We start from the raw sequence: 25115 nt of genomic DNA on the forward strand, positions 1-25115 counted from the left end.
CATTGCTAGATTCTAGAGCAGCTGGCAATTTTATTTCATTGTCTTTGGTTCAGAAATTAAAAATTCCTGTTGTCAAATTAACCCGTTCTTTTTCCCTTTCTTCAGTTAATGGGACTAGAATTTCTAATGGATATGTTACGCAACAAACAAAGTCTATGAAGTTGAGGGTAGTAGCTTTGCATGAAAAAAGTTTAGAGTTTTTGGTATTACCCATTTCTATGTATGATATAGTTCTTGGTTTACCATGGTTAACTCTTCATAACCCTCATATTGATTGGACTTGTTCTCAAATTCTTTCTTGGAGTCCTAAATGCAAATTAAATTGTTTGATTCCTGTGGTACGATTGCCTGAAGTGAAAGTAGATGTTCCACCTTCTCTCCCACAGCCTTATCATGAATTTGCTGATGTCTTTTCTGAGCAGGCGGCAGACGAACTTCCACCGCATCATCCCTGGGATTGTCCTATTGAACTTATTCCTGGTAAAATGCCACCCAAAGGTTGAGTATACTCTCTCTCTGTTCCTGAGACTCAAGCCATGTCAGAATATGTGCAAGATAACCTGTGAAAGGGGTTTATCAGGCCTTCTTCGTCTCCTGCTGGAGCGGGCTTCTTTTTTGTAAAGAAAAAGGATGGTGGTCTTCGTCCATGTATCGACTTTAGAGGTCTAAATGAGATCATGGTAAAAAATAAATATCCTTTGTCTCTCATTACAGAATTGTTTGACAGAGTTAAGGGGTCTCAACTGTTTACTAAACTTGATCTAAAGGGAGCTTACAACTTAATCAGAGTTAAAGAGGGTGATGAGTGGAAAACTGTGTTTAAAATGCGAGATGGCCATTATGAAAACCTCGTCATGCCTTTTGGTTTATGTAATGCTCCTGCAGTGTTCCAGGAGTTTGTGAATTACATTTTCTGAGAAATACTTTATCAATTTGTTATTGTTTATCTTGATGATATTTTGATTTTTTCCAGGAATCTTTCTAATCATCATACCCATGTTAAAGAGGTATTAAGTCGTCTTTGAGCTAATAAGCTTTATGGTAAGATCTCCAAGTGTGTTTTTGAAGTCTCAGTGATACCCTCTTTGGGGTATATAATTTCCGGTTCCAAAACTTCAGATGGACCCTGAGAAGTTAAAGGCTATTCAAGATTGGGTTTTGCCCACTTCATTAATGTCTATTCATAGATTTTTAGGCTTTGCCAATTATTACAGAAAGTTTATCAAAGCGTTTTCAACAATTGTAGCTCCAATTACTGCTATGACAAAAAAGGGGCTAATCCCAAAGTGTGGTCCCCAGAGGCATTGGATGCCTTTCAGACTCTCAAAGATGCATTTTCCACGGCCCCAATTCTAGTTCAACCTGATTTTGAGAAGCCATATATGCTAGAAGTGGATGCCTCCACTTATGGAGTTGGGGCTATTTTGTCTCAAGTGGCTGCAGATGGGAGAACAGTGTCTTGTGGATTCTTTTCACAAAAGTTTTCTAGTTCTGAGAGTAATTACTCCATCGGGGACCAAGAGTTGTTAGCTATTAAGTTAGTTTTGGAGGAATGGAGATATTTATTAGAAGGCGCAAAGCACCCTGTTACTATTTTTACAGACCATAAAATTTTGTTGCATTTGAAAACTGCCCATTGTCTGAACCCACGACAAGCTCGTTGGGCACTCTTTTTTTCTCGTTTTGATTTTGTCCTCAGGTATCATCCAGGTTAATTGAATAAAAAGGCAGGTGCACTTTCACGCTCAATGTTTGCCGAGAAAGAACAAAATGAGGATCAAGGGTAACCTATAGTAAACCCTCTGGCTTTTTCTTCAATTTCCATCTCTCCTGATCCTCCTCCTGTGAAGATATTTGTGGCACCAGAGTTATGAGGTAAACTTCTTTCCTGGGCTCATAATTCTCGTTTATCTGGACATCCAGGGGTTCATAAAATGTACTCATTTTTGCAATGTTCCTATTGGTGGTCTTCCATGAAAAAAGATGTCCAAGAGTTTATACGTTCTTGTTCTAAGTGTGTACAACATAAGTCCTCCCGGCAGTCTCCAGTTGGTCCTCTCCATCCACTACCCATTCCCACCCAACCATGGACCCATCTTTCCATGAATTTTATTACAGATCTTTCTGAGTCTAGGGGGTGTACAGTCATTTGGGTAGTGGTGGATCGTTTTACCAAGATGGCTCATTTTTGTCCTTTGGCTTGAATTCCATCAGCCCCCAAATTAGCACAAATATATATCAAAGAGATATTTTGTCTTCATGGACTTCCTTCTGAGATAGTGTCTGATTGGGGTGTCCACTTTGTTGCTCGGTTTTGGAGGGCTTTATGTTCATCATTGCAAATTAAATTACAGTTTTTTTCTGCATATCACCCTCATTCAAATCGACAAACCGAAAGAGTGAACCAGGAGTTGGAGACCTTCTTGAGAATGTATATTTCTTCTTCTCAAGATGATTGGATGGATTTCTTGCCTTGGGATGAGTTTGCTCATAACTTTCATTATTCGTCTGCTACAGGTGTAAGTACTTTTTTTGCGAATGCTGGTCGGCATCCTCGAGTTCCTGAGCTTCAATCAATTCCTACAGTAGATGTTCCAGCAGCCAAAGCTACCCTCCAACATTTTTCTGGAATTTGGAGACAAGTACATAAGTGTCTTAGGAAAGCCTCTCATTATTATAAGGTATTTGCTGATAGAAAACATTCAGCTGTTCCTAAATACTCTGTTGGGGATCATGTCTGGTTGTCTACTAGAAATCTTCGACTTAAAGTACCTACTATGAAGTTTGCTCCCTGGTATATTGGTCCTGTTCGTATTATAAAAATTATCAACCCAGTGGTATGTAAGTTACAGTTACCTCCAACTATGCGTGTACCTAACTCCTTTCATGTCTCCTTGCTTAGAGCATTGATTCTTAATCGATTTCATGACAGCTTGCCTAAAGTACCTCCCATAACAACTGTTCGAGGTGTGGAGTTTGAGATAGATAAGATTTTGTATTCACGTAAGCATCAAAATCAATTACAATACCTTGTAGACTGGAAGGGTTATGGCCCGGAGGAGAGATCTTGGATTAAAGACTCTTATGTCCATACTCCTAAGTTGATACATAATTTTCATGCTAAATTCCCTTTAAAACCTGGTGGGTGTTCGGAGACCACCCAAAAAGAGGGGGGGTACTGTCAGGACTGCGACTATGTCAGTACATAAAGATAGATTACTTTTTCCAAAGTTCCTTTGTGGTCATTGGAGGAGCTATCCTTCTTGCTGGCATTCTTCACATACAGGGAATAGAGAGTTAAAGTGATCATCTATTTTCAAGGTGTTGTCAGGTTCTGGGATTCCTAGGTTGCTCATTATTTCAAACCTGATTCCATTTGGGTCACATGTTCTGAACTTCCTATGTATCACAGACCTCTAGTACAAAGCCTGTAACTAACTGTGTCTGTGCAATGTTACTTTCAGGTCTTTCTTGGACTCCTTCCAGATCCCTGCTGTGCCTGTGGGTTGCTGTGGACTATGCTATATCTCCGCTCATGTTCCCACTTGACTTCTGATGCTAGTTACCAGCCAAACTACAGAGCTCAGCATAGCCATTGCCTAAGTATTGCTTTCTGCTCCACTGCTGTGGTTTCACCTTTTGCTGCACTATTTACTTTATTTAGTTATTATCACCGCATCATGGGGCTCAATCCCGTTTCGGATTCTTGTAACATTGCAGGGCTCAACCCTGTTCCGGAACCACACCGCTTCACAGGGCTCAAACCTGCTTCAACCTTCATTGCATCACAGTGCTCAACCCCGCTCTGGATTCTAGATACACCGCAGTGCTCAACCCTGTTCCAGAACTACACCGCTTCACGGGGCTCAACTCTGCATCAACCTCATTGCATCACAAGACTCAACCCTGCTCCAATCTCACTGCATCACAGGGCTCAACTCTTCTCCGACCTCATCGCATCACAGGGCTCAACCCTGCTCCGACCTCATCACATCACAGGGCTCAACCCTGCTCCGATCTCACCACATCACAGGGCTCAACCCTGCTTCAACCTCACAGCATCACAGGGCTCAACCCTGCTCTGTCTTTCACTGCTTCACAGGGCACACTCTGCTCCGGATCTCCATCACTACAGGGTTCCACCCAGGTGAAGCTCCTCTATACCATCCTGAGGTGTTAGCCTCATACTGGACTTGGGGTTTCCCTACCATATTAACTTTTCTGTGTTAAAGACTATATGGGGGGTTTTCTCCTATACTCATTATTGCTTATGTGAACCTCAGTGTTGTTGAGACTTTATGTGAAACATTGCTATTATATTTCTCCTGTGAATAAATTTTATTTACTTTTATTCCGTGCTATCGAAATTTCATGAAAAGGTAATTCCTAAATACACCCCAGTTTATTGTGCCTAGTAAGCCTGCCTCCTCCCAGGAGTCTCAAGTGTTGGCAGCCATGACAATGCTTCCTGGTCCCCTTCTGGGATGAAAAAAATTAACTCACAGCAAGCAGGCATGGCACTCAAGAAAGAATTCCCAAGAAATACACAACATATTACTTAAACCTTAGGTCTGAAATGTTGCATTTGCTGCTCTGTTCCGCTTCACAATATATCTCATATGGTTAAGTGGACAGTGGGAACAATGGCAGTTTGAAGGTCGCTAACTAACTATGGGCCTGATTCAGAGCCGGACGCAAGTGGCTGCGTACGGATCGTAATACGCATGCGCGAACCAGTCAGTGTGGCTAAAAATCGTGTGCATGCAAAATAGCGAATACCTGCTATTTTGAGTGACAGAATGAGGAGTATGTGGGTGGTAACAGGGTAAGGTGCTTGAAAACGGGGAGTGGAGATCCGATCACAGGCGTGATTAAAGGTCAAAACGGGCGTTTTATGGGTGAGCATAATTAAAACTTCAGCGTCATTGACAACGTCACTGGGGTTTTTTTTAGCCAGAACTGCTCGCAAAATTGTGGTAGCAAAAACCAACCACAAGAATAGCGAGCAACTCATACACTGTTCGATGTACTCGATTAATCTAATAAATAGCAGACATGACGTAGGATGAGAGCGGCCAGGGGGCGTATTTTCCCAAAAAACGACCACAGGTTTTGTACGCTCATTCAGACCTAGAGGCGTGAACAGACCGCAAACAGCGAATGGTTCATTTGAATAGCCACCCCTATTTTCTTGACGAGCGAGCGCAAATAGTGCCCGGCTCTGAATCAGGCCCTATGTTTTTTTATGTCCCTCTACAGGTTGGGAAATGCCTTTAAAGAAGATTTGCAAAGCATTATTTAAGTCAATAGTTTATTTATTTTGGGAAAGCATGCTTCCTGGTCCCCTTGTGATCTGTGAGGTGGTCAAAATTTACTGGAAACGAGTGGAAATAAATGTTATTGAGGTTATTAATACATTAGGAACAAAAAAGGCCAATTTTATGTGATTTTAGCTGTTTTTTTTAAATTGATTTAAGAAAAAATCCAGATCCAAAACTAAAACCAAAACATGAAAACAAAACACGGAGGTGAGGTTTTGGCAATTCCAGATCCAAAGCCTGGGGGGATCCAGATCCAAAACCAAAACCAAAACACGAGGGACGGCGCACATCTCTAATTATAATAGATGGACTCTAGGTCATCTCTCAATGAAGATCACTGCATTGTTGAATATGTTCAGCACACACTTAGTTGTTCTGATAAACATATTACAATGACCACAAGTCCTGCTCAAGAGTGTCGAAGCCAGATAATTGGCTGAGACAGAATCGGTTTAAAATTAAATCTGCACGATGCCATTTTGTGAATGGCATTGAGACGCCATTTTGCGACTGGCCACCCAGCGCCATTTTAGCGAATCTCGCACATTACAAGTACATACGGCGATGCTATTATTTAGCATCGTGCGATTCCCACGCAATAGAAAGATGTTAAAAGTCCTCATTAAATAAATACAGACCATCACTAAAACATATAAAATGATCAACCCTGCAAAACACGTACCATGGTGTACTCCACAAACAAGTAGTTGCACAACGCTAACTAGCGTCTTTTCTCAATACCCCAATACTTACACACTGCACACTTACATAAAAAGGTTCCCTAACATTGAAGTGTAATATTCAAGGTTTATTCAGTATTAGTAATGTTGTGAAATAAATGTTATTTGATGTCTAAGGTTTAGTACATGGTAAGCAGACCATGTTTAGTGTCATTCTAAACCACTGTGTCTTTGCAGATTTCCGGCATCATCGGTGAGGAGATCGCAACATGTGTCTGCAAACTATGGAACATATAGGGTTAAACATTAAAATGTACTCTGTAATGTAGCCAGCTTAGATTTATTATGCAGCGGGAAAATGGACACAAAGAGCTGTTGGAGGCTGGATTGTGACCATATGAAGTGACCTATGAACTATACTGTAACAGAAGAACCAGGAAGAAGAAACAGTGGAATCATGCCAACCTGTTCTATTGTATTGCCTATCTCTGTAAGGGTATATATGTGGGCTCTCTGAAACTGGATCTCAGTCTTCTTGCTTTGCTGTTGACGGAGGTTTCATCTTTGATGCCGAGATCTGGATCCAGAGTGCATGCGTATGTAACAACTGTAACTTGGATCTGTATAATTTATTTGCGCTAATTGTATTTAGATCACAGCATGTAACCATCTGCTTTTATGTTGAATAATAACTTTTTGTGCTTTGGAACCACAATCAAAGTCTGAAAGCAATTATTTCTTGTGTGACTAATAACGCTAAACAGAGACAATTTTAGAGTGAATTGATAGGTAGGAATCAATAGTTTGGGGCTCGCAGTGTGAAATCACAGTACTGGTCACTCGATAACACTCGGTCAGCGATCTATCAGCAAAAGGGTGGAGGCGCCATAGCAGGAAAGAACGCATTGTGCCTTCGAAAATCTGCTACCACTTTTTTGCTGAGTTTCCGCTACCCGTTATTGAGTGGTTCAAGGAGCGCTGATTAGAATCCAGGGACAAGGGAGGAAAAAGTTTGTTTTCATTCATTGATAAAATTTCATGTTAAAAAGGGGTAGTCGCACAATAGCGTAAGGGTAATAATACATTTTGTGTAGTAGTCACATTATTGTGTATGCGACTAGTCGCACAATAGCGTATATGTATTTCCTGTATTGCTGCCACGCATTGTGATATTGATAGATAGCATTGTTGTAAATATCTTGATCAGTGGTCTGTTACATACGCTTTTTCTGTGCAGAAAAATACACATTTTCTCAGATTATGGCACTATCATATGTGACTGATTACATGTCACAATACATCTTGTAATAATCTTGAACAATCCTCTGCACACCTAGTTACTTATAGGTACCTGTTGTCCATACATCAATTCCATTCACCTTTTACGAAGACAAACAACATTCTTCCAAAACATCTATTTGCCAGGATTGACACCAACAGAAGGGGAACACTAGACCCAGCATGTGACTAGAAGCAGAGGTGAAGCGCATTTAAGAGCCACTGACAGCTAATGTATGAGGCCATCATTAGGGAAAATATTTGCATTTTAACAGTGAGATGTCTAGCAAACGAGATTTGCAGATTTACTATTAAGTACAATGATTGACATATATGATACCAATCCGAGAGACTAACGAGAACCAATCATGATGAGAGGCGGGGGTTCACTACACATGATATACCCTGCCTACCCTACACTTATCACTTATACTCCCAGAGGAAGACCACAAAGTGGTCGAAACGCGTTGGAGGACATTATACCCGCATATTCCATGGTTAGACCTATCCAGCAATAGATTTTACACTGAGACCTGAGACTGAACTTGAGCCGATCACGTGACCGGCGAGCTACACATGACACAGCAAACACACCACCCGGAAGTATCAGGGAACTGAGGACGCCGCACGCAAAGCTGGAAGAGGAGACTGAGCACGGGAGAAGAAGGGATCCAGCCACACGCAGCATCAGGACAGGTGAGTCTCCGTACGGAGGGGGACGCGGGCAGTGATCGGGCATGGTTGACTCCAGCTTTTTCCCCTCCAGTGACAGGGGACCACCAGGGTTAGCATCCTGAGTGTGGGATAGGTCTTTGGTTAGATACATCACCCGCTTGGGAACTAGCCGATGGGACCCAGTCCGGAGTCCCTGCACACCTGCAATAAGTTATTTCTACTTTATTATTGACTTATTACATAGATCATCCATTTACAACAGTTCACAGCAGCAGATTAATTCACCAGCGGGACGCCGCTATTGGACATAATTTACTTTCATCCTCGGTCAATAGGGTCTCATTATCATCTACATTGTGCTGACGGACGATCTGAGCACAGAACATTTGTGGTTGCTACTAGCAACATCATATACCATCATTTGAGTCTGTCCTACGGATTCAGCAGGCGACTTTTTCTTATTGTTTCATGTGATTATATTGCATAATTTATAGTAAAGTTTTTTATATCCATAATACCATCTACTTTGATTCACACTTATATGGGCACATCATTTTTGATCTATTTTCATTGATTCCTACGCTATACAATATTGTTCCATACCCTCATTGGTTGAGCGCCGATTGTATCCTCCCCTTTTGTGATATACTTTAAGAGGGAAGACACTCCCCCTTTCTTACTATCATCAGCTCACCACAAACAACTAGTTAAGAGCCCAGTGCGCAGTGTTGTATTTTTTGTTTGCTATATATCCAGTGTCTACCACGCTTGCAGCAAGGGCAACATCAGACACACACAGATGGGCATACTGAACATCAACAGTGTTAGAGAACAAAGGGCACAGACACTCTTTTCACAGTTAACTGTAACTAAAACACCCATTCCTGATGTAAAAAATTTTTTCTCAGCCTTTACATTATTTGAGAAAACCGTAACGAAAGAAAATAAATTATGGTGGGATACTGAGACACTTAAGTGGTACCTCAAGAACAGGGTAGTACCTAAAGGACTCAGGATCAAAAAGACACCAGCCCACCACAAAAATGATATTGAATTTATCAAGCAATGGGAATCCATTTTATCAGACTGTTCTATGAAATTACTTGAATTACTAATAGAGACACAATCTAAAGAACTAATCAATCTAGGTAGTGAACTAGACAGACTAAATAATATACTGGCTCCATATGAGCAAGATAAAGAATTCCAAGCATTAACCGAACTAACCACTAGGAAATTACGTCAAGGAGAGGACAAATTGGTTTCCATTAAAAAAGATAAAATTTTAAGGGATCGTTTAGGCATCGTTAAAAACAAAAGCAGAGGCAAATCATTGACACATAAACTATTATCGACGAACATACTAACTAGGAAACAAACATCAAAAAAATATCACCATCTAATAAATAAAGAAGGGAAAACCGATACCCCTATTTATAAAAAACTCAACCTCACTTACCAGGAATATATGACTAGGTTGCACTCAGGAATAGGAGGCCAAATCACTAAAATAGACCAACAATTCAGTCCACGATCATCTTCAGATAGTGGAGACAATACCATCAGTGATAGCAACTCATTTTCAATATATGACATAGAGGAGGAAGAGTCCAGAGAGAATCTAGCGAGGCAATCATTGCAACAAGGCTGGTTCGACATAGCACCAGAGCTAGCCAACATTAGCACATACAGTCTTAAAGAGAATCCCACACAAATATCAAATGAACAACATAGACCCACATTGGATTCTATAATAAACAGAGAATCAATACAATTGAACACATCATGTGTAGACCCTCTTTTTTTAGAGCAGGCGACAAATTCCCAATACCAACCAAACAGACCCATAAAAAGGAAACTAGAAGGGGATACAGAGGAGGAAAGAAATACCAAAAGACATCACTCAAAACAAGAACACATAAGGGACAGGGCATATTCAACTTGAGCAGCATGGAGCTCACCAAAGAACACATATCAGTTCTGGACAAAGGCCTAAAATTCGCTCCAACTACCAAACCAAATAAGTTTAACACTTATTTGGATATACATAGGTTTACTAGAAAACTGACCCTAAAAAATTTTTTTCAGAAGGCTCCATCAATTCAACATGTACCAATATCTGATATGTATCGACACACCGACTTTAAACCTCAATCATGTTTTTACCCCACATACATAGCAGGACACCATATAAATACTTTTACCAGTTTATTGGAAAGAGATCTTTGTTCACTTAGTGACAACAAGCTGAAACAAAAACAATTGAATATAACAAAGAAAGAAAATGAGGCACTACAAGATCTTAAGAACAATCGGGAGATAATCATTAAACCAGCAGACAAGGGAGGGGGTATAGTGATTTTGGACAAAAACGCTTACCATACAGAGGCTATGAGAATAATACAGGATACTACAACTTACAAACACCTCAAACAAGATCCCACACAAGAGTTTCAGGAACAGTTAAGAAAACATCTTAAAGAAGGCTTGAACAAAGGGATCCTTACTATTAAGGAATTTGAATTCTTAGATACACCCCACCCTGTAATCCCGGTATTTTATTATTTGCCTAAATTGCACAAGGATCCGCTTAATCCTCCGGGTAGACCCATCATTTCGGGTATAAGATCTATGTCATCCAACTTGTCACAGTATGTGGATAGTTTCTTACAACCGTACGTAAAAACACAGAAATCATATATAAGGGACACTATCGACATCCTATGCAAATTGAAAAACATTAAGTGGCAAGGGGACTACTGGTTAGGCACCAGTGATGTGACCTCCTTATATTCAGTCATTGAACACTCATTGGGGATACAGAGCGCTAAAAACTTCCTTGACCATGATCCGTCAATGACACCAGAACAGGGTGACTTTATTACCAGTAGCATCATGTACATACTTACACACAACTATTTGTGGTACGATGGCGAGTTTTATTTACAGGTGACTGGGACCGCTATGGGGACGAGGTTTGCGCCGAGCTACGCGAATCTGTTTATGAGTCATTGGGAGGACCAGTACATATGGGCTAATCGCGAGCTCGACGCAAACCTCGTCCTCTGGACCAGATACATAGATGATGTCTTCTTCATCTGGCAAGGAGATGAGGCATCATTGCAGCTATTCACCAATTACATTAACAAAAATAATCATAACCTCCAATTCACCACCAATTTCAGTAAAACACAAGTAACGTTTCTTGACCTTAACATCATTATTGCAGATAATCAGATCCACACCAATACCCACCATAAACCCGTAGATGTAAATAGTTTTATATTGGCTACTAGTGGACACCACCCAGACTGGCTAAACAGTATTCCGGTCAGCCAGTTCCAAAGAATAAAAAGGAATTGTTCGAGAGTAGGTGATTACATAGAACAAGGACAGAAATTAAAAGCACAATTAGAGGAAAAAAGGTACAACATAACCACAATAGACCTAGCATTCAATAAATTCAAAAATGTGGAGAGAAACCAACTATTACAATACAAGGACAAACAAAATACAGTAGAAGAAAAGAAAGATATATATTTTGTAACGGATTATAGCAGCCAAGCCAATTGTGTTAGAAAGATCATTAATAAACACTGGCCAATATTATTTCAGGACCATACTCTAGCTGAAGTACTACCAAAGGCCCCCAAAGTGGTATTCCGAAAAGCAGCAGACCTCAAAACAAGATTGGTCAGTAATCACATAGCCACAGTCAAACCCACACAAGCCACTCTTACAAGCTTATGGGGCAACCAGAAGGAAGCTACGAAAGGAGGTTTCTATTTTTGTGGACAATGCTCAGCGTGTACCACTACAGGAAAAAGGGCCACGAAACCTATACGCACTATCATTTCGACATCTAATGGTTTTAAATGGACCATTAGGAACAACATGACCTGCTTTAGTAAGGGAATTATTTATCTATTAGAATGCCCCTGCAATAAACAATATATAGGACGCACCATTCGCCCTCTAAAAATAAGATTGAGTGAACATATACGGAACATTAAGGCTGGATGCGAAGAGCACCCAATCTCCCTACATTTCAAACAATACCATAACTCAGACCCCACGGGAATAGATTTTGCAGCATTAAAACTAGTAACACCGAATTGGAGGGGGGGTGACCGCATCAAACAGATTAACAGAGAAGAATTGAGGGCTATGATCACCATGGATACTTTGACCCCAAAGGTCTAAATATAGATAACGAGGTGAGGTCTATCATATGTGACTGATTACATGTCACAATACATCTTGTAATAATCTTGAACAATCCTCTGCACACCTAGTTACTTATAGGTACCTGTTGTCCATACATCAATTCCATTCACCTTTTACAAAGACAAACAACATTCTTCCAAAACATCTATTTGCCAGGATTGACACCAACAGAAGGGGAACACTAGACCCAGCATGTGACTAGAAGCAGAGGTGAAGCGCATTTAAGAGCCACTGACAGCTAATGTATGAGGCCATCATTAGGGAAAATATTTGCATTTTAACAGTGAGATGTCTAGCAAACGAGATTTGCAGATTTACTATTAAGTACAATGATTGACATATATGATACCAATCCGAGAGACTAACGAGAACCAATCATGATGAGAGGCGGGGGTTCACTACACATGATATACCCTGCCTACCCTACACTTATCACTTATACTCCCAGAGGAAGACCACAAAGTTGTCAAAATGCATTGGAGGACATTATACCCGCATATTCCATGGTTAGACCTATCCAGCAATAGATTTTACACTGAGACCTGAGACCGAACTTGAGCCGATCACGTGACCGGCGAGCTACACGTGACACAGCAAACACACCACCCGGAAGTATCAGGGAACTGAGGACGCCGCACGCAAAGCAGGAAGAGGAGACTGAGCACGGGAGGAGAAGGGATCCAGCCACACGCAGCATCAGGACAGGTGAGTCTCCGTATGGAGAGGGACGCGGGCAGTGATCGGGCATGGTTGACTCCAGCTTTTTCCCCTCCAGTGACAGGGGACCACCAGGGTTAGCATCCTGAGTGTGGGATAGGTCTTTGGTTAGATACATCACCCGCTCGGGAACTAGCCGATGGGACCCAGTCCGGAGTCCCTGCACTGACCTACTGTGTGGTATTTTCTCCTACCCGGGCAGAAGACCAAGTACACCTGCAATAAGTTATTTCTACTTTATTATTGACTTATTACATAGATCATCCATTTACAACAGTTCACAGCAGCAGATTAATTCACCAGCGGGACGCCGCTATTGGACATAATTTACTTTTATCCTCGGTCAATAGGGTCTCATTATCATCTACATTGTGCTGACGGACGATCTGAGCACAGAACATTTGTGGTTGCTACTAGCAACATCATATACCATCATTTGAGTCTGTCCTACGGATTCAGCAGGCAACTTTTTCTTATTGTTTCATGTGATTATATTGCATAATTTATAGTAAAGTTTTTTATATCCATAATACCATCTACTTTGATTCACACTTATATGGGCACATCATTTTTGATCTATTTTCATTGATTCCTATGCTATACAATATTGTTCCATACCCTCATTGGTTGAGCGCCGATTGTATCCTCCCTTTAAGGATGGACAGAACACTGGATTAATGGCAAATTTAGCTCCCATAATGGTAAATCTAAACAGCGGTAGGCAAGCTTAAAAAATTCCCCAGTACCCATTAAAACAGGAGGTAGAATTTGGGGTGTATCCCATAATTGAGTGATTATTACAGCAGGGAATTTTAGTCCATACAGCAAGTGTAGCCAACAGTCCCATCTTTCCTGAGAAGAAAAGTGGTGGGAGGGGTTATAGGCTGGTACAAGACCTTAGAGGTGTTAATAATGTAGTAGAGAGCCAATTTCCCATAGTGCCAAATCCAGCTGTCATTCTTATGCAGATCCCACCATATGCAACCCATTTCACTGTCATTGACCTCTGTTCTGCTTTCTTCTCTGTACCTCTTCATCCTGACTGTCAGTACCTATTCGCTTTTACATACAGGGGTGTGCAATACACATGGACATGATTGCTCCAGGGTTTCATAGACAGCCCCAGTATCTTCTTCCAGGCCTTACGCGACTGTTTACAATCTTTTCAACCTGCCAATGGATCTGTTCTAATACAATATGTGGATGATTTATTGTTGTGTTCTGATTCGTTTATGTCATGTTTAAATGATACTACACTTTTATTACTTCATCTCTCGCAAACAGGACACAAGGTTGCTAAGTACAAACTACAGCCATGCCAGTCCAGGGTTAAATACTTGGGACATTGCCTAACCCAGGGGTTACAACATCTGACAATTGACAGAATCCAAGCCATACAGACCATGACACTGCCGCAGAACCAACAGCAAAGTCGTACCTTCTTGGGAATGTGTGGATACTGCAGAATGTGGTTCCCAGGTTTTTCTATTTTGGCCATGCAAATTACAGGACTTAGTCTCTTCCTCAAAGCCCGATCGCATCATACACACAGAGGAATCAGTGCAGGCTTTTCTTAATCGTAAGGATAGTCTGACAAGAGCACCTGCATTGGGAATACCTGATTATGAAAAATGTTTTGATTTGTATTGTACGGAAGCTAATGGTTGTGCAGCGTTTGTCCTCACACAAAAACATGGTGATGCCAGTAGGCCCGTAGCACACTACAGTGCACAATTGGACACTGTGGCAAGATCACTCCCAACATGTTTAAGAAGTGTAGCAGCAACTGCTCTATTGGTCAGTAAGAGTGAGGATGTGGTATTAGGCAATGATATGATTGTCTATACTCCCCATGCTGTATCTGCTTTGCTAAACTCTGCCCAAACCAGACATGTCTCCTCAGCTAGGTTCACAAAATGGGAACTAGCCCTAATAGCACCTGCAAACATCACAATCAAAAGGTGCAGTACGTTAAATCCAGCTACGCATTTATCATATGTGCAACATGATGCACAAAGGGTGGAGAGAGGTGAGTCGCTGGCGAAAGGTGAGTTCTGCAGGTATATTGATGCACATGATTGTATGGAATATCTGAATCAAACCTTTACTGCAAGACCTGACATACGGGATACACCTTTAGAAAACGTAGATGTGACATTTTACACAGATGGGAGTTGTCATAGACAAACTGACACTGGAGAGTTATGTACAAGTTATGCTGTGGTAAATGACGAAGATATCATAGATGCCGAACCTTTAGGTCCACCACACTCGGCCCAAGTGGCGGAACTTGTGACATTAAGGAGAGCATGTGAATTAACGGAGGGTAAATCTGCTAATATCTACACTGACTATAGGTACGCCTTTGGGGTGGTACATGATTTCGGCGCTCTATGGCGTCTGAGAAATTTTATAACAGCAGCAGGCACACTAATTGCACATTCCAGACATATAAAAGGACTACTGACAGCAATCCAATTGCCTATGGCAGTGGCGGTAATTAAGTGTAAAGCCCATACATGTGAGGATGATCCAGTGTTTCTGGGCAGCAACAGGGCAGACGAAGCTGCAAAATGGGCAGCAGGGTTAAAAATTAATGTACCAACTCAACAAATGATGACTTTTCAAATGAATGACAAGCTGAAATTAATTGAGATGCAAAATTTGTGTTCCATTCAGGAAAAGGCAGTCTGGAAGTCCAAGGGATGTGGGCAAGAGTCCTCTGGACTCTGGAGAGATGGACAAGGTAAGCCAGTGGCTCCCAAGGTGTACTACCCAAGCCTGGCTGAGGCAGCACACGATCTGACTCACTTGGGAAAGCAAGGTATGTGCAAATTGGTGAGAGCATACTGGTGTGCACCAGGTTTTTCTTCTCAAGCGGAAAAGAGAGCAATGTCCTGTCTGACCTGCTTGAGGAAAAACATTGGGAAAATGATCCCTACCGAACCATCTCACATTCCTCCGACCGATGGACCTTTTCAGGTAATACAAATTGATTTCATCCAATTACCACCCTGCAGGAATCTCAAGTATGTATTAGTGTGCACTGTTGTGTTTTCTAATTGGGTTGAGGCATACCCAGCTGCCATTAATACTGCTGCTTTACTGCCAAGAAAATTGTTCAGGAGTTTGTATGCAGATATGGTATCCCTAGAATTATTGAAGGTGATAGGGGTACTCATTTCACAGGTGATATTTTCCAAAATATGTGTAAGTTGATGGGTATTAATAGTTTACTTCATACCCCCTACTGACCGCAAACCAGTGCCAAGGTGGAGAGGATGAACGGGATTATTAAAAACAAATTATGTTAAATCATGTCGGAAACTGGACTGGGTTGGCCAGAAGCACTACCACTTGGCCTTCATAGTATCAGGACAACTCCTAGACCCCCTCTCAATCTGTCCCCCTTTGAAATACTGTTTGGTACACAACCTCATTTGATTATAAGCCCACAGGAGGACTTGAAAAGTAACAACGAGGTAACTGTAAGGTATCTTATAGTAATGAGTAAACATTTAAATAGCAACAGCAGAAACGGAAATTGTTGTCACATGATATGCCTGAAACAAACTGTCATGATGTTGAACCTGGAGAATTTGTTATGATCAGAAATTTCTTGCATTCAGGTTGTTTGACTGATCGATCGGAATGTCCATATCATGTGTTACTGATGAGTACAACTTCATTGAAGGTGGCGGAGAGAGATACCTGGGTTCGCTCCATGCATTGTAAGAAGGTCAACCAACCGGTGGAGAAACAAGGCAGAATCGAGACAGATAACATAGGCCTGTCAATTGCGAGTCTGTTCCAGGAAGGCTAAAGGAAACAGTGAGATACCTGAGCAAAATAAATTTGTAGATCAGTGTTTTCAGCAATGGATTGGTCTGCTGTGGTTATCTTTGTGTTTTCTCCCAGAGTCCTCATTATCTTGGGTTGTTTCAGGATCTCTGGTTTATGTGATGGAGGACAGAGGACGGAGAGGGGAGCTGATGGTGATATAAATGGGGAGAGTCGGGAGAAGGAGCAATACAGTCACAAGGGCGGTATCTGACCAAACCCAGTACAGTAATTGTTAAGAGATCTGCTATTCTGGATACTTGGAGACAGTGTGAAGGTCTGTCGTCTGAGGATTATTGTATGTGTGAGTTCTGTGGGTCCGTAGTCAATGAGAGATGCATCCAACAGTGCCAACCTAAGTATAACCAGTATTGGGGTGGGTATCCTTTAGAGGATTAGCATACCATGGTGGGCAAAGTTTTAAACCAAACCGACTGTTGGGTGTGCTGTCACATGCCCCAAGGACAGCATAATGTAGGATTAGTGCCATTTCCATTAAATGTCTCTGAGATTTTAGAATTACAAAAAGGGAAGACACTGGATGGAAAATTTCTTAACACCAAACCATCCTATTTTAAACTCCACCAGTACCAGGTAGATAAAACACTTTTATGTTTGAACTTCACCAACTCCAATGAACCAGGAAGTTGGGAGGTGACCGGGAACAACCAGACGATGACCTTCTCACTAAGAGCTGACCATGAGCCTTTGAATTATGAACTGTTACACTAAGTAACACCAAAGAAATGGTTGGCAGAATACCAGAAGGGTAATGTGCTAGGGTTATACAACCAGAAACCTGTATTAGCAAGATGGGAGAACCTGAGATAGGATCATTTGTTAAGGAAATGTGCTGGATGATTATTAAGCATTCTATTTCTTATGTTCTCCCCGATGATGTATATTTTATATGTGGAAGGAAAGCGTATAAGTGGCTCTCTCCGAGTTCCAAAGGTGTGTGTTATTTGGGTACTTCCAGAGGTTATGACCCTTACACATGGTGAAATGCTTTGTATTCATAAAAACACACCATCACCATATCTTCACACACAGTATGAATACAGAGACAAAAGAAATATGATACCTGGTGACGTGCATAAAGCCACACAGTTAATTAATGAGACAACTGGCTTTCAAGTTTTGGTAGCATTGGATCCCACCAGGATCGGGGTACACTAAATTTTAGATATATCCAAGATGTGGCTAAATTAATAGATAATATCACTGAGATGTATGATGACACATTCAGGTTCACAGGTAGGGAGTTGCAAGCTTACAAGAAAGAACTCATGCAACATAGACTAGTGTTCAATTATTTAACATCTGTCACTGGAGGGTATTTCATAACTTTGGCCACCCAATTTGGTGTAAAATGTTGCACTTACATTACAAACGATACCAGCGATCCCAAGGAGGTGATAGACCGGAAGATGGATGAAATTCTGCAGTTAAAATGGGAATTTTGAAAGAACCATAATGCTTCAGTGGCTGAAGTAGAGGAGATGGTAGAGGAATGGGTTTCTAGGTTGAACCCAGTGAAGTGGTTCTCAGGTCTAGGAGAGTGGGTCCAGGAAATGATTGCGAGCATTGGTAAACTCCTGATCCTCATACTGGTTGTCATCATAGTAATTGGCTTACGTGTCAGGTGTGTTCCTACTGTGTTGAAATGTGGAAAATGTAAAGATAAGGTGAATCAAAGGAATGAAATTATGATGGTGGCCAGTAGTAACAATATGTATACTGAGGTAAATGTAGGACTGCATTACAACCCTGAACTAGAATGTAGCTTCAAATGATGTATAACATTTAGATATGCATGAAATATGTTATGAAATGTTAATTTTAGACATCTTAAATAATGTAAGTCCCTATTCCCCCTCAAGACTTCCTTTATAGGATTGGTGCATCCCCACATCTTTCCCATGATCTCCCAAGATCCGCGGTGTGCGTATAAGGGTAGTTTTATGTCCCCTCCTAGAGACACATTATTGATGGATTAAGAACAACCATTTGCCATCCCATAATATAACATTAAATAATATGTCATAATGTAAGCCTAAATTAATTTTAAAATCAGAGTATGATAGCATGTTGGTATATGAAGAGGAGGAAGGGATGCGCTAATCCACTACTATCTGATTGGGGTTATTGCAGCTCGGTGTAAGCGAGGGCACTACAAATTCTCACTTATATGTAAACATTTATGTGGTGAAGAGAAAGAAAGGAAACACCTAGCGCATATAACACCCTAGTTAATCAAACAATAGATAAATAAGTTGTATCAATTAATCATTCAATCAATTTACATATGTATTGCAGCACCACAGAGGGTGTCTCCTGCGATATAATCGATAAATATCATAAAAATGTATAGGTATATTCCCATAAATAAATACATACAAAATAAATATATAGAATTGATATGTTTTTGTTCAAGATATAGCAAGTTTATAAAGACTGAAATATTAGAACAGTACTAGTGAATATGAATTGTAAAAATGTATAAATATTGTCTAATGTCACAATTTGAGGCACCTTAAATGCCTTTACATATTATAATACCTGTATAAAAACGGACAGCAAACCATATGTGATGGTAGCCACAATATTGTTTTGACTAATACCGGTATACAACGAAAAGACATAGGATATTACAAACAACATAAATAGTGTGTTTGCCTTGAGCAATACGCTAAATAGCATTTTACTTGCTCTGCAATGTAGAACTAGTCCTGGTTATGCTAAGCACAATATGACTGCACTTCTTTAAAGTCAATACTGCGTTCAGGTATCCTGGTGGGATGATGATGTCACCCCAGACCAGTGCGGGCAATTGGCTGCCTCTTGTTCCCTTAACACAGGGTGTATGGTTACCTTCCTTCTCTTGGTGTTCGGAAACGGCTCCTCAGAGTCCCCTGGAGTTGGTTTGTCTGCCGGCAGACTTTCCAAGATGGCCGCAGTGAATACTGTGTGGCTCGTGCGGCTCCTGTCGGGATCGATGAATCTGCGATCTATGCGTTTCGCCTTCAGGCTTCCTCAGGACAGCAGAGCATGTTGTTTGCTATCAAAGGGTGGACTGTCGAAGCCGTATAATTGGCTGAGACAGAATCGGTTTAAAATTAAATCTGCACGACGCCATTTTGCGAATGGCATTGATATGCCATTTTGCGACTGGCCACCCAGTGCCATTTTAGCGAATCTCGCACATTATAAGTACATACGGCGATGCTATTATTTAGCGTCGTGTGATTCCCACACAATAGAAAGATGTTAAAAGTCCTCATTAATTAAATACAGACCATCACTAAAACATATAAAATGATCAACCCTGCAAAACACGTACCATGGTATACTCCACAAACACACAGTCGCACAATGCTAACTAGCGTCTTTTCTCAATACCCCAATACTTACACACTGCACACTTTCATAAAAAGGTTCCCTGGCATTGAAGTGTAATATTCAAGGTTTATTCACTATTAGTAATGTTGTGAAATAAATGTTATTTGATATCTAAGCTTTAGTACATGGTAAGCAGACCGTGTTTAGTGTCATTCTAAAACACTGTGTCATTGCAGATTTCCAGTATCATTGGTGAGGAGATCGCAACATGTGTCTGCAAACTATGGAACATAGAGAGTTAAACATTTAAATGTACTCTGTAATGTAGCCAGATTAGATTTATTATGCAGCGGGAAAACGGGACACAAAGAGCTGTTGGAGGCTTGATTGTGACCATATGAAGTGACCTATGAACTATACTGTAACAGAAGAACCAGGAAGAAGAAACAATGGAATCATGCCAACCTGTTCTATTGTATTGCATATCTCTGTAAGGGTATATATATGGGCTCTCTGAAACTGGATCTCAGTCTTCTTGCTTTGCTGTTGACGGAGGTTTCATCTTTGATCCCGGGACCTGGATCCAGAGTGCATGCTTATGTAACGACTGTACCTTGGGTCTGTATAATTTATTTGCGCTAATTGTATTTAGATCACAGCGTGTAACCATCTGTTTTTATGTTGAATAATAACTTTTTGTGCTTTGGAACCGCAATCAAAGTCTGAAAGCAATTATTTCTTGTGCGACTCATAAACAGCGACGAGTGTATAGATAGGTAGGAATCGATAAGAGCTAACACTTGCTCACCCAGTGGACCATTACTTGACAGTGTCCTCCTCAACAGCTTTCACTTGTGTTTTTGTTGCAATTTTTTATGCACAATACCGGCTAATGAGTCACATTATTGACTCTTCTACCTACATGGTAGGGACTAAGGGCCTGATTCAGACCCACTTGCGAGCGCTATGCGTTCGCAAGTGGGTCGATGTTGGCCCAGTGCACATGCGAACGATGGAGCCAGCTCTATTGTGTTCATGCATGAGACCCGGATAGCGACAGGCAATCCGTCGCTCCAGGTCTGGTACCGAAGGTGGGCGGGCCGGGGGTGTGGCTGCCCAGATGGAGACATTCCCATGGGAATGCCTGCCATCTGGGGCCGGCCCCACTGACATCACAAAGTGATGTCAGTGGGAGTGCTTTTGGCTCTGGTAGAGCCAAAAGCACTCTTGGGCTTGCAGCAACGAGACCCTACCACAAGGGTCTCTTCGCAAGCCCAATGGTCGCAATGGTCTTGATCATCGCGACCATCTTCCTGGCCGCTCGCTATAGCTGTGGGTGGTCGCAGAGACTCAGCCCACGTGTTCTAGATGGCGGCCATGACACAGAGGGTTTTATTTCCTTACGCTGCCATGACATTTTTATATGAACATCCTAGGTGCCAGGTACTGTAAATGTATATGCAATAATGTGTTTTATCATGTTATATTCCGTGCACAGTTGTAAAATTGCAATTTTTACTGTAACAACTATGTGCTTATGGAATGTATTTCAAGAGTATTTCATTGCATAAGGATGCACCTTTTTGTCTGACATACCATGGTAGGTGGTATGGTAATTATCCAGACCTAACAAAATGTCTAGTGTGAAATGACCATGCCTTTGTTTACAGTAAATGCACTCCAGAGGTTATACCTGTTTTGTGGAATTTCTCTAAGAAAGTGTAAATCAGATTGTGTTTTGGACAAGCTGGTTTGGGTGGTATATATCTGGAAATTAGAGAGGAAGTTGTTTGGCTCCTTTGAAATGTAAGATGTATTTATTTATATTTTGTGGGATAGTTGGCTGATTGATATATGAGTCCTAGAGACATATTGGAGAGGATTACAACATGCAGTACTGCCTCACAGCACTGAGGTCATGGGTTCAATTCCCACTACAGTCCTAACTGTCTGGAGTTTGTATATTCTCCCTGTGCTTGCTTGGGTTTCCTCCAGGTACTCTAGTTTCCTATCACACTTAAAAAATATACTGGTAGGTTAATTGGTTCCCAACAAAAATTTACCCTAGTGTGTATGTGTGCATATACATGTGGTAGGGAATATAGATTGTAAGCTCCACTGGGGCAGGGACTGATGAGAATGGTAAAATATTCTTTGTAAAGTGCTGTGAAATATGTGTGCGCTATATAAATAACTGGTATTAAATAAATAAATAAAGAGGCATGGTTAGTGTTGCCTATCATTTTAACGCATTAACATGCTCAGTCTATCGTTCCCACATCCCCTCATCATCTTCCAGCATATTCATTAACCCATATATATATATGTATGGGTTGGGTACGGGATCCTGTCGGTCAGGATGCCAGTGGTCAGAATATTGACAGCAGTATCCCTACACCTGCAGTTAAGTACCCTAACCCTTACCTCCTGCAGTCAGGGGTGTAGAGACGGGAGGGAGTGGGTACTAATTACCTGGGCCCGAATTTGCCGCAATTAGGTCATGTCTCCCTTTACCCATGCACGCGGTGGCTATCAGTGCGCCTCCCTGCAGCTTAAACCTAACCTTCACCCCCACAGATTAACCTGCCCACCCACAGCCTAACCTTAAACCTCCCCTTACTGCCTATCCACTACCATAACTCCAAGCCTAATACTTACCGTCAGAATGTCTGCAGTCAGTATTCTGGAGCCGGGATTCTGACCGTTGGCATCCCGACGGCTGGAATCTCTATAGCTCTATTACATCCCATATGTATATATATATATATATATACAGTACATTATATATATATATATATAATATACATATTTATACATATATATATGTATACATACTGTATCTGTATATAATATACAGTATAACTACATATGTGTATACTGTATATATACTGCATAAATTAGAATGCTTTCCAGTGACTGGCGATATTTGGATCAGTCGCTTTTTTGATTTAGACTTATCTAATAGGTTCCTTAGCAGGATTCTGTTCCCCCATTTTATGTATGCCTCTATTATATTGTTGTGCTTTATAGCTGTAGATGAATCACTGTGGTCTGTTTGCAGAGGGGTTCCAGTCAGCTTACCATGGTGATCACTTACCATGGCTTACCATTTACGTTCTTACTATTCTAGACAGCGGATATTTAATCTTTATTTTAGGCCTAGATGGTCTTCATATAGCCAGATTGTATGCTCATCATTTGATACAGTAGCCCACTGTCTGATTTATAAAATTGCTTATGTTGTTCACTTTTTTTCTACACAGCCGCATCCCAGAGCGGGAGACAGCACCCGGTTGCTAGGCAACCAGCGGGCGCATCACGCTGTTGTCACTCATGTCACTGAGCTGTGTCCCGATGCAGGGAAGCGTGCCTCCAGTCTCTGGGATGGCGTGCATCACACTGGTGGGGTTATAAGGTAAGAGCTTGTGTTTTAAACATATTACCTATATCTGTGACAGCCTGAAGACATGACCCTGCGCGGTCCAGAAACGTTGCTGTGATGCGGTCTATTTGAAAATATAATTATTTTATACTGCAGTGCTGAGCATGCTGTGGTTTTTCTACCTACTCATAGGACTTGTATCGCTATACATATATATGTATATATACTGTATATGTGTGTGTGTACACACACATATATATATATATATATATATATTTATATGGTATATAAAAATATATATATTACTGTATATAATATAATATATATAATACTAATGGGCATATTATATTTATAAAGAATGTGCAGACTGCAGCACAACAGTTTTTCACTCACGGACTGACAGTGACAGACTTTCACTCACTGTCTCAAATGCCGCTCCTCGCTTACTGCACACAATCCTCTCCCAGTTCCTGGCCGCTTCCTAGAGGAGAGAGACTCGCGAGATGATGATGTCATCATCTCGCAAGACCATCGCAGTAGCTCTGCAGCGGCACATTGGGGGATGGGGATGGAAGCACAGTGTCTGTGAGTGACCCCTGTCCTCCACCCCGGCACCACTGCCTGCCAACTCTACCGCAGAAGAGTTTTAATAAGCGGGTGAAAAAAAAGGCTGCACGGTGCAGTGGGTTGCTTGCTGGGCTGGCGGGCCCCCTAAACTGCTGGGCCCATAGCAAGCGCACCCTTTGCACCCTCCATAGTTATGCCACTGTCTGTATTATGCTAATCCACTGAGGGTGAAATGTATCAAACTTTCTAAAGGGTGAAGAAGTCTACAAGTGTAGAATCCAACCCATTGCAACCAATCACCATCTAGTTAGGACTGATCAATTACATTCAAACTAGCAGAGGATAATTGCTAACTTCTGAGACACTGATTTGTAGATGCAAAAAATAAAAATAATTCAAAATAGTAAATGCAATATTTCTACTGTACTGGTAAACTTACAGTAGTTCACTGACCTATATAGACCTAGAACTGCTGTATAATAAAGTAATTAAATCCAATAGTCAAATAAACCATTTTAGTATGCCTAGTGTAATTCAAATTTATATACTAATTTTGACATTATTAACTCAAGTAATTTTTAAATTTCTAACTTTGATGTCTGCACTAACTGTAGTATCTTAGGAAATTGGGGCTGTGGCTGCAAAAATATTTTATAAATAATACATCAGTCCCCCTGCAGGGAGAATGTAGTCAAATTGGAAAAAAATGGAGTATATTTGTTATCTTGTAAACTACAATTTGAACTTGAAAAACTAAATGATACCACTTGTTTGCTAAGAAAATAATTATTGTATTTTATACATGTAATGATTGAATTTTAGCAAATTTGTCTTAGGAAAATGAAGCAGATACAGCAAAAAATATACTGTACACTTACATTTATAAAAATTGTATTGTCATGCTGAGCATAAATCTGTTTTTTCCTTTGTGTATTGCTTAATTTCAAAACCTTAAGCATTCAGTCATATATTGTCCCATTTTAGATGTGTCATTTGCAGCACAGCTTAGTAACATATGTTTGTTTGTTTATTTTTTTAACCATTAAAAATGCATCCTTCCTGCTCAGCTAAAACAACAGAATGGTG

This window comes from Taudactylus pleione, unplaced genomic scaffold (genome assembly GCF_031769625.1).
Source record: "Taudactylus pleione unplaced genomic scaffold, aTauple2 ptg000154l, whole genome shotgun sequence".
In the NCBI taxonomy this organism is placed as follows: Eukaryota; Metazoa; Chordata; class Amphibia; order Anura; family Myobatrachidae; genus Taudactylus; species Taudactylus pleione.